The following is a 12,022-nucleotide window of genomic DNA, read 5'->3' as shown; positions in this document are numbered from 1 at the left end:
ACTTAATAATTTATATGCAAAATCATTACTAGGAACATGAGCTCTGTTTATCTAAATACTAATATGTTACATTTGGATGGGACCTCAGATTCTATATTGCCCGATAGGATTCCAAGTGAATTCTTTTGTGTATTGGAAAGGACTTGCAAGAGGGAACAAGCTGGTTCAGATAACTATGCACATTTTAAGGTACTTTAAATTCTTGAGAACTCTCAAGAATGCTTAAATGTGGTTCATAGGAACAAACTACTTGCTATTAAATACTTTAGTGGATCTGATTATCTTCTTTAGCAAACAGTTCTGCTACTCTCAGCCAGCTGTTTCACCAGATAAACTATGAGGATTGCTAAAAGGCCACGGGGGTATTTCGGAAAGTATGGTTAACTTGAGACATCTCTTTTAGGAAGATACATTAAAACCTGTACCTGAACTATTATGAAATGTCAAGCTACTTAGGTGATGAAAAAAAATATTCAGAAGACATCATTCCAGTTTAATCTTTTTTGAAGATTTGGGAAGGGTAGGTGAGCCAAAAGCCAACATAGTGATTATTTCATAGAAAAATGAAGTATGACAGTAGATACTGACCATGAAAAATATTGTTGAACAGCTTTATTCTCCAGTTTTGATTTCCAGAAAATATATTCATGACAATTAAATTTATCTCCTAAAGCAATTAGAAAGAGAATCCAGGGGCACCTGGGTGGCTCAGTCGGTTGGGCATCCGACTTTGGCTCAGATCATGATCTCTCAGTTCATGGGTTCGAGCCCCATGTCAAGCTCTGTGCTGAGAGCTCAGAGCCTGGAGCCTGCTTCGGATTCTGTGTCTCCCTCTCTCTCTGTGCCTCCCCGGCTCATGCTTTGCCTCAATCTCTCAAAAATAAAATAAACATAAAAAAAAAAGAGAATCTGGCAAGACAAAATCCTCAACATTTGGAAAAAGAGAGCAAGAAAGAGGCATGACTTTGGAAATTTGGTCTGTAATAAAATTTACCTCAGTAGTTCTATCAGGAAAAATTGTAAAATGGTAGTACCCTTAAAAAGTTCAGAATTAGAAATACCAAATACTGGCAGTGTTTAAATGTTTTAAGATGGCAACTGTTAACATGGAGTTATTTTTGGGGGCGACTGGGTAGCTCAGTTGATTAAGTGTCCGAGTCTTGGTTTCAGGCTCATGGCTTCATGTGGGGCCTGCTTGAGATTCTCTCTCTCTCTCTCTCTCTCTCTCTCTCTCTCTCTCTCTCTCTCATCTCTCTCTCTCATCCCCTGCTCACACTCTCTGTCTCTCTGTCTTCTCAAGATAAATAAATAAACTTAAAAAAAAGATAGAATTATTTTTAATGGCTTTGGAAAGGAAACTAGCTATATGGCAAAAAAACTGTACTTAAATCTTTTCTCTATATTTACCATGTCTATATATCCCTGGTAAGTTATTTTCTTTATCACTTTTTTTCTATCTTTCTCTGTCTGTCTGTCTCTATATATGTATGTATCATACATATGTACACATATGTACATATAAATATATACTTAGGTTTATATGTACATACTTATGTATATGTATATACTTACATATTTATTAACTAAGGTATATACTGAAAGTTACTATATGTTATCTTATTTCATCTCTATGGCAATGAGCCAATGACATAGGTAGTATCAATATTCATATTTTTCAGACCAGGAAACTGATGATTACAGTTGCTATGAATCTTCCGTCAGGTCATGCATTAACATATTAAGTCTGTCTGAGACTAAAACTTGAGACTCTAACCCCTGTGTACTACAGACTCAGTAGGTCATTACAACATTAAATGGAATTATATATGGGACAATGCCTAACATAATTTAAGCACCCAATATATATATAGCAGTTATGAATCTTGGTATGGATCCTCACCTTTGCAAGAAAAATAGCATTTATTTCCTTTCAAAGAAAATAATTAGCATTTTAACCCTCATCCTGTCTTGCCAGCCAAAATTTCAGTCTAATTCATTAATTGGATTCAACCTTCTGGTGTTGTACTAAGGTCTCTGCATCCTATGCTGTGCCAAGGAAATGGAACAAGCCCCTCTTTTTTTTTTTTTGTTTTTTGATTTGGTCCATATCTATTACTGCTGAGAAGCTCCTTGTTCCTCCTATCACTCCTGCTTACAATCCAGTAGTTCTGATATGTCTGAGGCATGGAAATCTTTGATGAGACTGTGAGTATTCTACTGCCATAGTTCATTCATTTAATATTTATTAAGTGTCCTTTGAGTATCAAGCACCATCCTTGATGTTGAGGAAAAAGCAGCAATAAGACAAATAGATTTTCTATTCCCTGACTGAAGTCCAGCCTCACTTGGTATGTCATGTAATCATACACCCTGTAGAGTCTTGCCATCTCTTAATGGGATGCTACCAAGTGGCATACAGGTTCCAGCCAGAGGCAAATCTACCATGAAGCTAAAGAAGCTTGGACTTAGAGATCCTCATTTTCACAGCCCTTCCAATTCTAAGATGGGCCTTAAGAATGTTTATACAAGGTTTGGGTGCCTGGGTGGGTCAGTTGGTTGAGTGTCCATCTGACTCTTGATTTTGGCTCAGGTCATGATCTCACAGTTTATAAGCTCGAGCCCTGAGTCAGGGCTGATATCATCTGCACTGATAGTTTGGAGCCTGTTTGGGATTCATTCTCTCTCTCTCTCTCTCTCCCTCTCTCTCTCTGTCCCTTCCCCACTCACATGCACACACATGTGCCCATGCACGCTCTCTCTCTCTCAAATAAATAAACTATGTTTATACAAGGTGGTTTCTGTTTTCGTTGGTTTGTTTTAAAAACTAAAGATACTTTAGCTGCAAACAGATGGTTGTCTGACTTCTCTGTATTTTTATGGTCTGGGAAATTAAGATCACTATTAACAATGTTAGATGTGCTAATATTATGGTGGTTATATGAAAAATTTGTTCTTATTTATTAAAGTTGTGTACTGAGTATTTATAGGCAAAAGGACACAAAGTACAGAATATTCCTCCCAAAAGGTAAAAAGAGGATACAATAAAAAAGAAAAACTAACATAATATTTGTAATTGTTGAAGCTGAGTGATGGATACACAGGGGTTCCTTATATTGTTTCCTTCATTTTTGTATATATACATTGCCAAAGTAAAGAGTTAAAAATGCCAGAACCCAGGATAAATCTGGATATGATATGATTTTTTATGTGTTTTTCATTTAACTTAGTAGGTCATTTTATGTGTAGTTTCTAGTTTTTTTTATTCATTTTTTTTTCCTCAGAAGTTCTTAGACTGTATCTTGGTTTTGCTCTTGCTATTAATCTTTTCAAGAGTAGTGCACTTAATTCATAGGTTGGATCTGTGATTCTGTTCGAAGTGTTTATCGCATTGTCATATATTTATCTCTATGTCTTTTTTTATTTTAATTTTTTACATTTATTTATTTTTGAGAAACAGAGTGAGACAAAGCGTGAGTGGGGGAGGGGCAGAGAGAGAAGGAGACACAATCTGACGCAGACTCCAGGCTCTGAGCAAGCGGTGAGTACACAGCCTGATGCGGGGCTCGAATCCACAAACTGTGAGATCATGACCTGAGCTGAAGTCGGATGCTCAACTGACTGAGTCACCCAGAAGCCCCAATCTCTATGTCTTTTTACCTTGCATTCTTAGAGTTTTTCAAGTTTATTTGCCATATTATTGACTTTATTTTCTGCAGGTCAAGTCTATTACTTACTGCACCCCATTGCAGAATGAAATTTTAATTTAATGAGTTTGTTTTGTTTCTTAGTCTATAATTCTCTCTATTGACTCTTACCATATAGCTCTCTGTTCTTCTTTCATAAGGCAATATGTCCAATTTTATTTATTATCTTCTGGCAATTTTTTTTAAGCTTCATTTATTTATTTTGAGAAAGAGACAGAGCACAAGCAGGGGAGGGGCAGAGAAACAGGAAGAGAGAGAATCCCAAGCAGGCTCCACACTGTCAGTGCAGAGCCAGACGCAGGGCTCGAACTGACAAACCACAAGATTATGACCTGAGCTGAAATCAAGAGTCACATGCTCAACCAACTAAGTCACCCAAGAGCCCCTGGCAACTTTTCAAATAAACCAGGTAACTTATTGTCTCTTTATTTTAGAAGCTGAAAGAGATGTGTATGAAATGGTCTTTTTCCTTAGGCTGCAGTATTTCTTCAGAGACTTCATGGGTGCACTGGTACATTGATCTCTAAGAGAAGGAAATATTTCCCAAATATTTAACTTTTTCCACTATTATGAGGATACCTTGAAATATCTCTGGCAACACTATCTATGGTATGTCACTTTGGAAAATGTTGGCTAAACATTTTTGAAACTTTTCTTTTCTGTCTATAATCAGTAGGAAGAGGGTAAATTCATACCTTGTGTCTTGTATATGTCTTCACCATTACTCAGTTCAGTGAAATATTACTTTATATCTGTGAAGGACCAAGCCTTGTGTGGCTCTGGAGATACAAAGGCTAATACTTCTTCCCAAAGAGGACTCTGGGATAATAAACACATAAATGTAGGTGTTCTGGTGACAGAAAGGAAGGTGTATATAACTCTCACTAATAGCAATGAACTAAAAGCTACAAAAAAAATCCATTAACAGAAAGAAGCCTTCCAGGAGTAGTAGCTCAATTACTAAGTGGTTTGTTTTTAAAAATAAAGGCCATGTGTTTTCTTTATAAGCTAAGGTTTTTGTTTTGTTTTGTTTTTGTTTCTGCTTTTTGGTGTTGGTTTTGGTATTTGGGATAATCCTGAGGAAAAAGAAAACTAATCTTATTTTGCCAAAATGTTTCAAAACCTTTTAACATGTATTAAAGTGAATGGTTTCTGAATTTAGAAAAAAAGAGATTATTCTGGTTCAATACTAAACCTCTTTAAGATTTACTGAGAGGGTGTTTAATATTAGAACAACTGTTTTGGTTCATTAAATATTTTTAAGAGGTTCTAAACTCTAATCAGTGAGAATTCACTCAAGCTTCTAACTGCAAAAGCAGGCTCTTTTTAAGTAACATGACAACTTTAAAATCTTACCATTTTAAAACTCTTCTTCACACAATTTGTCATAGGTACCCCAGAAGTTCTGGATTTTGCTAATGAGATAATGCTTATAAATAGAAGGCTATAAACTCTATAGGGTATAAAGATTAATACAAATGAGTTTTCTAAGTCTAAATTTGGTTTAAAGTTAAGATCTTAGGGATTATTTTATAATGTTACCAAAAAGGCTAGTATTTGTTGCAACCTTTATGGTTTAGTGTTTCCTACTGTTCTATTTCATAATCATTCCTCTGCTAGTACCTCCAACAATGATGAGAAAATCCCACATCATGTTAATATCCCTAATATATAATGAGATACTACATATCTGCAAGGAAATGTGGAGTGGTCTTCTAGAAAAATGGATAAAGGAAATAGAAAGTACACAAACGTACAACACGAATTGTTGATATGTGCGTAAAACACAGAGAAACCAAGGGTCAACAACAGCAATAACAACAAAACATCTATACAAAACAATAAGGATGGAAGAAAGCATCAAATTGGGAAATCATTTTAAAAATAACAGACATCTTTTTGGTGAGAGAAAATACGAATTCAGGTACTCTGCTACTGAATTTGAGAACTGGCACAGGTTTTCTGGAAGAGAGAGATAAAAAGTACGGAAAAAACCTTCAAAAGCATTTATCTTTTCTGAGTCATTAGTGCTTCTCTGGGAATTCATTCTCAGGAAAATCTACCCATGGTGCTTGAGCATAATATCTTTGTATGACCCTTATTACGGTTTGGCTTTATGTCACTCAGTATTCCCATATTACAGGTGAGAAAGACAAAACCCAGAGAGGATGACACATAAAAATTCCCACAATGAGTCAGTGACAAGCCTGGATCAGATCTTTTAGATTGCAACTTCACAATTATTGCTCAGGCTGAACATATTTAATTCAATACTTTTTTTGGTACCTTTTCCATGCTACATTCAATGTTTGTTTCTGGATGTGTAACATAATGTCTGTTGAGCATTACCTAAGCACTAACTTCTTCATCTGTGGATCACCTCATTTTATTCTTGGAACAAACCTTTGGTGTCCTGGTTTTTTCAATGAGGAAGCTGAGTAATTCTCCAAAACATTGAATAGCTGAATGAACAAACCCACCTGAACAATCTTACTCCAGAGTTCTCTCTCTTAACTATTACATTGATCTCTCTCCCCAAGACATAGCACTCATAGATCCTGTTCTCAAAGAACTCACAGGGTACTTGTAGGGAGACAGATCTGTTATGGTTTAGAACACATGACAAAAATACTATGGGAATAGAAGAGGAGACTAACGTAACTATGCTTTTGGTCCTCATGGTGCTGATAGGTGGTGGGTAATTAGGTCCTTAATACTATTGTCTTTTTAAGACCAATTTGTATTTGCAACTTCAGATAATCAAATCCACTGTCTGAGAAGACTGTAACAAGAGATATATATTTTTTTACTCTTTGATTAATTAAAAATTCTATGCATCTTTAATCCCTCTATAACAAAGAAAGCAAAAGCATAAAAATTCATAGAAAAATAGTGACATTAAATGCATTAAAACATTAACAGGGTCTCTTTCCACTGCCACCAACAAAAGGATTGTTTCATTGTCTTTTTCATGTCTCTCTATAGTTGCTTTGCTTTTATAATCAGACAAATATATATTAGTTTGTTTTTAATTCACATAATGATATGATGATCAGTGTCAAAAACTTAATTGGCAACCTCTTGGTGGTTGTCACATCGTCCAGCAGGTATTTTATACAGTTGTTTAAAGGCAGAGGGCAGGAAGGCACCATGTGAACTTTCAGTGATTTTTCCAAATTCCAGCCTAGCTTCCAGCCTCATGCATTGGGTAAATGTGGGTGCTCTCATACTGGTCCTTCTGGGAAGGCTTAGTCAAAACTTAAGGGTCTGGTAGGGGTGCCTGGGTGGCTCAGTTGGTTAAGCAGCCATCTTCGGCTCAGGTCATGATCTCGTAGTTTGTGGGTTAAAGCCATGCGTTGGGTTCTGTGCTGAAAATTCAGAACCTGGAGGCTGCTTTGGATTCTCTGTCTCTGTCTCTCTCTGTCTCCCTATCTCTCAGCCCCTCCCCTGCCTGTACTTTGTGACTCTCTGTTTCTCAAAAATAAATAAAAATTAAAAAAAATTTTTTTAAAGAGTCCAGTGCCGGGACTGGTCACAGAAACAGGATGGTAGCCATGAAGCTAAAGTGTTGGTTGTCACACCAAATGAAAAACTACATACAATTGCATTTGAAAACATAATTATTATATAAATAAGAGACATATTTTCAAGCTTTTAAAGTATGAAAAGGAGTCTTATTAGCAGAAAAATCACCAAAGAAATAATGCCATCCAGAGTGTTCCTGGTGCTGATTCCAGCCACAGTATAACCACTGTTAGCCAGTCATTCACAGATGCTCTCTTGAAGGTAAATTTTGAGTGGAGTAATTTTCAAGCTCTAACACAAAGAGCAAACATCGGTTGAGTGTCCTTTACACCAAGTGCTTAAGGGAAGGACTCATTTGAGCCTCACAACAAATTTTGGTTTCATCACCACAAATGTGGGGTCAGAGGCTTAGATGGGGTAAGTAACTTGTTCAGGGCCACATTTTTGTGAGCTGTAAAGCCAGGAATTAAACCCAAGCAGCAGCTGAGCCCTTTGTCATTACCAAATGATCTAGGGCACTGAAGAAATAAAATAGTAAATACTGGGAATTTGATAATCACTGTCCCATGTTTTCTACTTCTACTCCCATCCACCTAGCCTATGACAACTCCTCCAATAGCCTGCATAACATATTTTTAAGATGCTAATTAATATACATTTTCATTTAAATATTACGGGGTAACTTGGCAGAATTAAGCGTATCCTGCAGTCCTAAAGTTAGAATTAAGATTTTCTGGTGTGGATAAAAGAGATAAGTGAGCAAACAGTATATATTCCTTTATCCCCTCTCTATTATACAGTGTTTTGAATAGGCATATGTGATTTTGCAGTTTTTTTCAAATATTCCCCCAAATACAGTAGTTCACAAATTCTGTACCTCTCTATTCATCCACTTCCAACTCAGAAAATTTGATAATTCCCCCTGTGTATTGTCCCTTAAATCCAAATGTGTCTACTATAATTTTAAAGAAAATAATGCTGCACTATTACCTCCATAGTGTCCCCTACTCTAGGAGCAGAGTGGGTTGAAGAGAACAAAGCCCATTTTATAATTCTGGTCATCCCACTAATTATTAATATGAATATGTCATTAAGGCACAGGGTCAAGACAAGAATCTTTATCCCATCTTTGGTAGGTGGAATATTTATGGAACAGTATAAATGTGGAAGAATCCCCTAGAAGTCATAGGTGTCCCTACTGGGGGGATGCAAGACTACTTTTAAGAAATAACTGGTGGAAAGTTAAAAAGAGGAATTCAGAGAGAAAATGATGAACAACATGGAACAGTGGAAATACTGGAGAATTTGTAGTTCAAAGACCAGATTAAAGGTCTATCTCTGTCTTATATAAGCTGTATTACCTTGGGAAGTTAAATAAAAGTTGGTTTTCTCACCTAACCCCATAGGGATATTTTGAAGATTAAATGAGTTTATGCAGAATGCTTGTACACGCTAGAACGCAGTAGGCAGCAAATATATGAGTTTTCATAGCCACTCTTAGATTACTAATGTTGGGATAATGCTATTTACCACACAGGGTGATCATGAGAGTTAAAGGAGTTTCTAGGCAGATGGGAGTTCACCTTTCTATACCACTCAAGCTCCTGGATGTATCTCTTTGTTCTTGGTTAAGCTTTCGTAAAAACATGATAAAACCCCATTGCAGAATTTATGCATCCCCACAAGGCATTCTATCTAGCCACTCCAATGCATTTTCCATCTTTTGTAATAAACAAGTTTTATTTTTATAATCTGACCCAAAGAATAATAATAAATGTTGCTTTGAGGCATAAAGAAATCATAGTTCTTGGGAAATTTGGCCACAAGGGGGAAGTAGAAGAATTTGTTCAGGAAATTTAGCAGTGTTTTTCTTTGTTTAATTCCTCCTCCTTTCCCCCTTCACTTCCTCAGTTCTGTTTGGCATCTTGTATTTATCTTGCAGGCTTCCTGATTCTAAAAATATCCTCACAGGCTCTATACTTGGAAAGTTTATCAAAGTCAACCACCTTTTGATATCAGAGTGATGTCTGCGGGATGAGGTAAATGGTGCCTTGCTGGCAATAATGCCTTCGATTCCTGGTCTGTCCTTATGGATTGTAAAGCAATAATTGCTCACTGCAGCACTGTCCCCATGCAGTTAATCACTGAGAGGAATTATCCGTGGTCACAGTATAGATGGCTGTGTAAGAGCCAGTACAACAACACCTACATGGGAAGAGGTGATTTTCAGGTCCTACTTTCTTGGTGAATTACTCATTTAGATTGCCAGCTTTTAGCTTATAGGATTTTTCTGGAATCTACCTGTTTTGTTGCTCTTTCTTTCCAATAACTAGAGACTCTTTTAAAAAGAAAAAAAAAAAAGTACTCCCTTTGTCTGTACTTGATTAAAATCCAAGCTTTAGGCTACACAGATTTAATCAATTGTTTCCAAGGTTACTTATTTTGTTTAATAAGCATGTGTTGTGGGCCATGTATATCATACAGTCCTCTAAGCACTGGTTACGGCATCAAATAAGGCAAGGACTCTGCTCCTAAGGAGAAGAATGTGACAGGTTTTTTTTTTCTTCCTGCTAACATTCAAGTTGTATGGATATCTTGATATTCTAAAACCTTCTGGGTTCTCATTTCCTACAGAACTGAGTCCAAATATCATGAAATATAAGGCTGTATAGCTTAGGTTCCTTGAAGGAAGATGGTGCACCCATTTACAAGTTTACAAAGGCAGCCATTTACAAATGTGTATGGGGGGAGGGTAAAGAGAAATTCCCAACTGATGGCAAACCTTAGCCTCTATTCCTGAACTAGGTGAGAGCTGCAGCCTCAGGAGAGGGTCACTCATAGAAGATGAACACTTTGGAAATTAAATAGCTGGGATTCAGCCTGGCAAGTAGGGAGCTAAGAAAACAAATGTCTCAATATGTGCTTCATAACCTCCCATCTGGTGCATCCTCTAGCAGAACCCAAAAGGAAGTCAGATTGGTAAGGGAACATGGCAAATATAGTCCCCAAAGTTTGGCCTCTTGGAACCCAGAGCAGGATAGATTAGGAAGGAAAATGCATCAAGAAGGGAGGAAAAAATATCTAGCACAAAGGCCACTCCTGATCTACCCCAACTTAACTTGCCATTTATTATGGTTCTATCCCTCTATTTCTGTCCACATTTGCTACTACTCCAATTCCTATAAATTTAGACAATTTTGAAATTAACAATTCTCTTTAACAGTAACAATTAAAAATTAAATTAATAAATATTTTTGGAGTGTACACGATGTACCAGACATATTTCTAGCATATAGAAAGGTCTCGAGTCTTCAAGAGCTTATGTTTGAGTGACATCATCACCAAGCGGGTACAGTACAGTGTGTGATCAGAGAAAGACACATCAGGGTAACTAATGTAATTAGGGGAATTCAGAGAGATTTTCCAAATATAATAATGGCTAAGCTTATTTGTGGAAGATAACAAAAGAAAAAAGAGACTTGAAAAGTATGTTCCAGACAGAAACAAAGGTGTGAACAAAAAACCTGGACATAAGAGCAAACACAGTCTTTTTTTGTGGAACTGCAGACAGGTCATACTGGTAGTGTGCTGAAGGGATAGATGAGGTATGAAAGGTGAGCAGAGGCAGAACACAAAGCCCTTGAAGATGTGTTAGAGAGTCAGGGACTTTGGGTAATTGGGAGGCACTGAATAAATTCTGCTTTCTGTACAAATCTGCCATGAACTGTTTGAGAGTGTTTCCTAAGAAAGGACTCTCTTGGAGGGAAAACCAAAATTTCTCCAATATGTCCATGTTCTGAAGTCCTTTGGTCTATCCTCGCTCCCTGTGTGGTTCCATTAACAGTTTACCGGGACTAAAGCAACTAGGGTTAAAAATGGTCCAAATGCTGCATTGGTGCTTTTTTGCCATTACCAGTGGGTCACCTCTAATTCAGCATTACTGGGCTTTAAGCACTGTGACAAGAAAGGCCTCCTTGGTATATGCCACTGCCTAGGGCAGCAGGTATCAGAGCATCACATGTGGTGGTAAAGTCTCCATTGTCTGTACCCACCACCCCTACTGCCCTTCTCCTGCCCCAGAGCTGGAATCAGACTGCCTACATTTCAACTGGGCCTCTGACTTAAATTAGTTTTATAACATCACTTCTAATTTCTCTAAAGCTCACTTTCCTCATCTGTGAAATCTTGAGAATTTTAACTTTTGTATTGAAAATTCAGTGAGACAATTAAAAAATAAAAGAATTGTATAACTTGTAAGTACACTGCTGCCCGAGGCTCCTGTGGTCTGGCTTACAGGCAGGAGCCTCTGGTTCTTAGTACAAGGATAGAAAGAACCTCCGTGGACTGATGTCCAAAGTGGTGGGACAAGGCTGGGAGGTTGGCAGGGGAGGGAGGTAGGGCAACTTCAGGTACTGATTAGGTGGTAGGGTAAAACCCCAGGGGACCAGCATTGGATTAAGTCTGGTTGCATTATATGATGATTCCACTCCCTGACAAATACCACAACTCACTGTTTTTTAGTATTTTAGCAGATGAGACTGTCCTTGGGGAGCCAGGAAGCCAGGGTAGTCTGTGGTTTCCAGGTGATAGGAGAAGAGAATCTATGTGGCTTGTTTCCCTGACGCATGGATATTGACCAACATCTTGAAGCCCATGCTTCTGTTTCTTCCTTTCTTTTTTTTTTTTTAAGTTTATTTTTGCGACAGAGAGAGAGAGAGAGAGAGAGAGAGAGAGAGAGAAGGCAGGAGGGGCAGAGAGAAAGGAAGACAGAATCTCAATCAGGCTCTGCAATG

At 37.4% G+C, this 12,022-nt stretch overlaps 1 long non-coding RNA gene across 1 annotated transcript in view; it reads right to left on the bottom strand.

Annotated features, from left to right (window-relative positions):
* Positions 1-12,022, bottom strand: part of LOC123381559 — a 207,798-nt gene that overhangs the window by 58,460 nt on the left and 137,316 nt on the right. The window lies entirely within an intron of this gene.

The sequence above is a fragment of the Felis catus genome, chromosome D4 (genome assembly GCF_018350175.1).
Source record: "Felis catus isolate Fca126 chromosome D4, F.catus_Fca126_mat1.0, whole genome shotgun sequence".
NCBI classification, from domain to species: domain Eukaryota; kingdom Metazoa; phylum Chordata; class Mammalia; order Carnivora; family Felidae; genus Felis; species Felis catus.
Note: the sequence above shows the minus strand (reverse complement) of the source record. Positions and strands in the feature narration are given on the sequence as shown.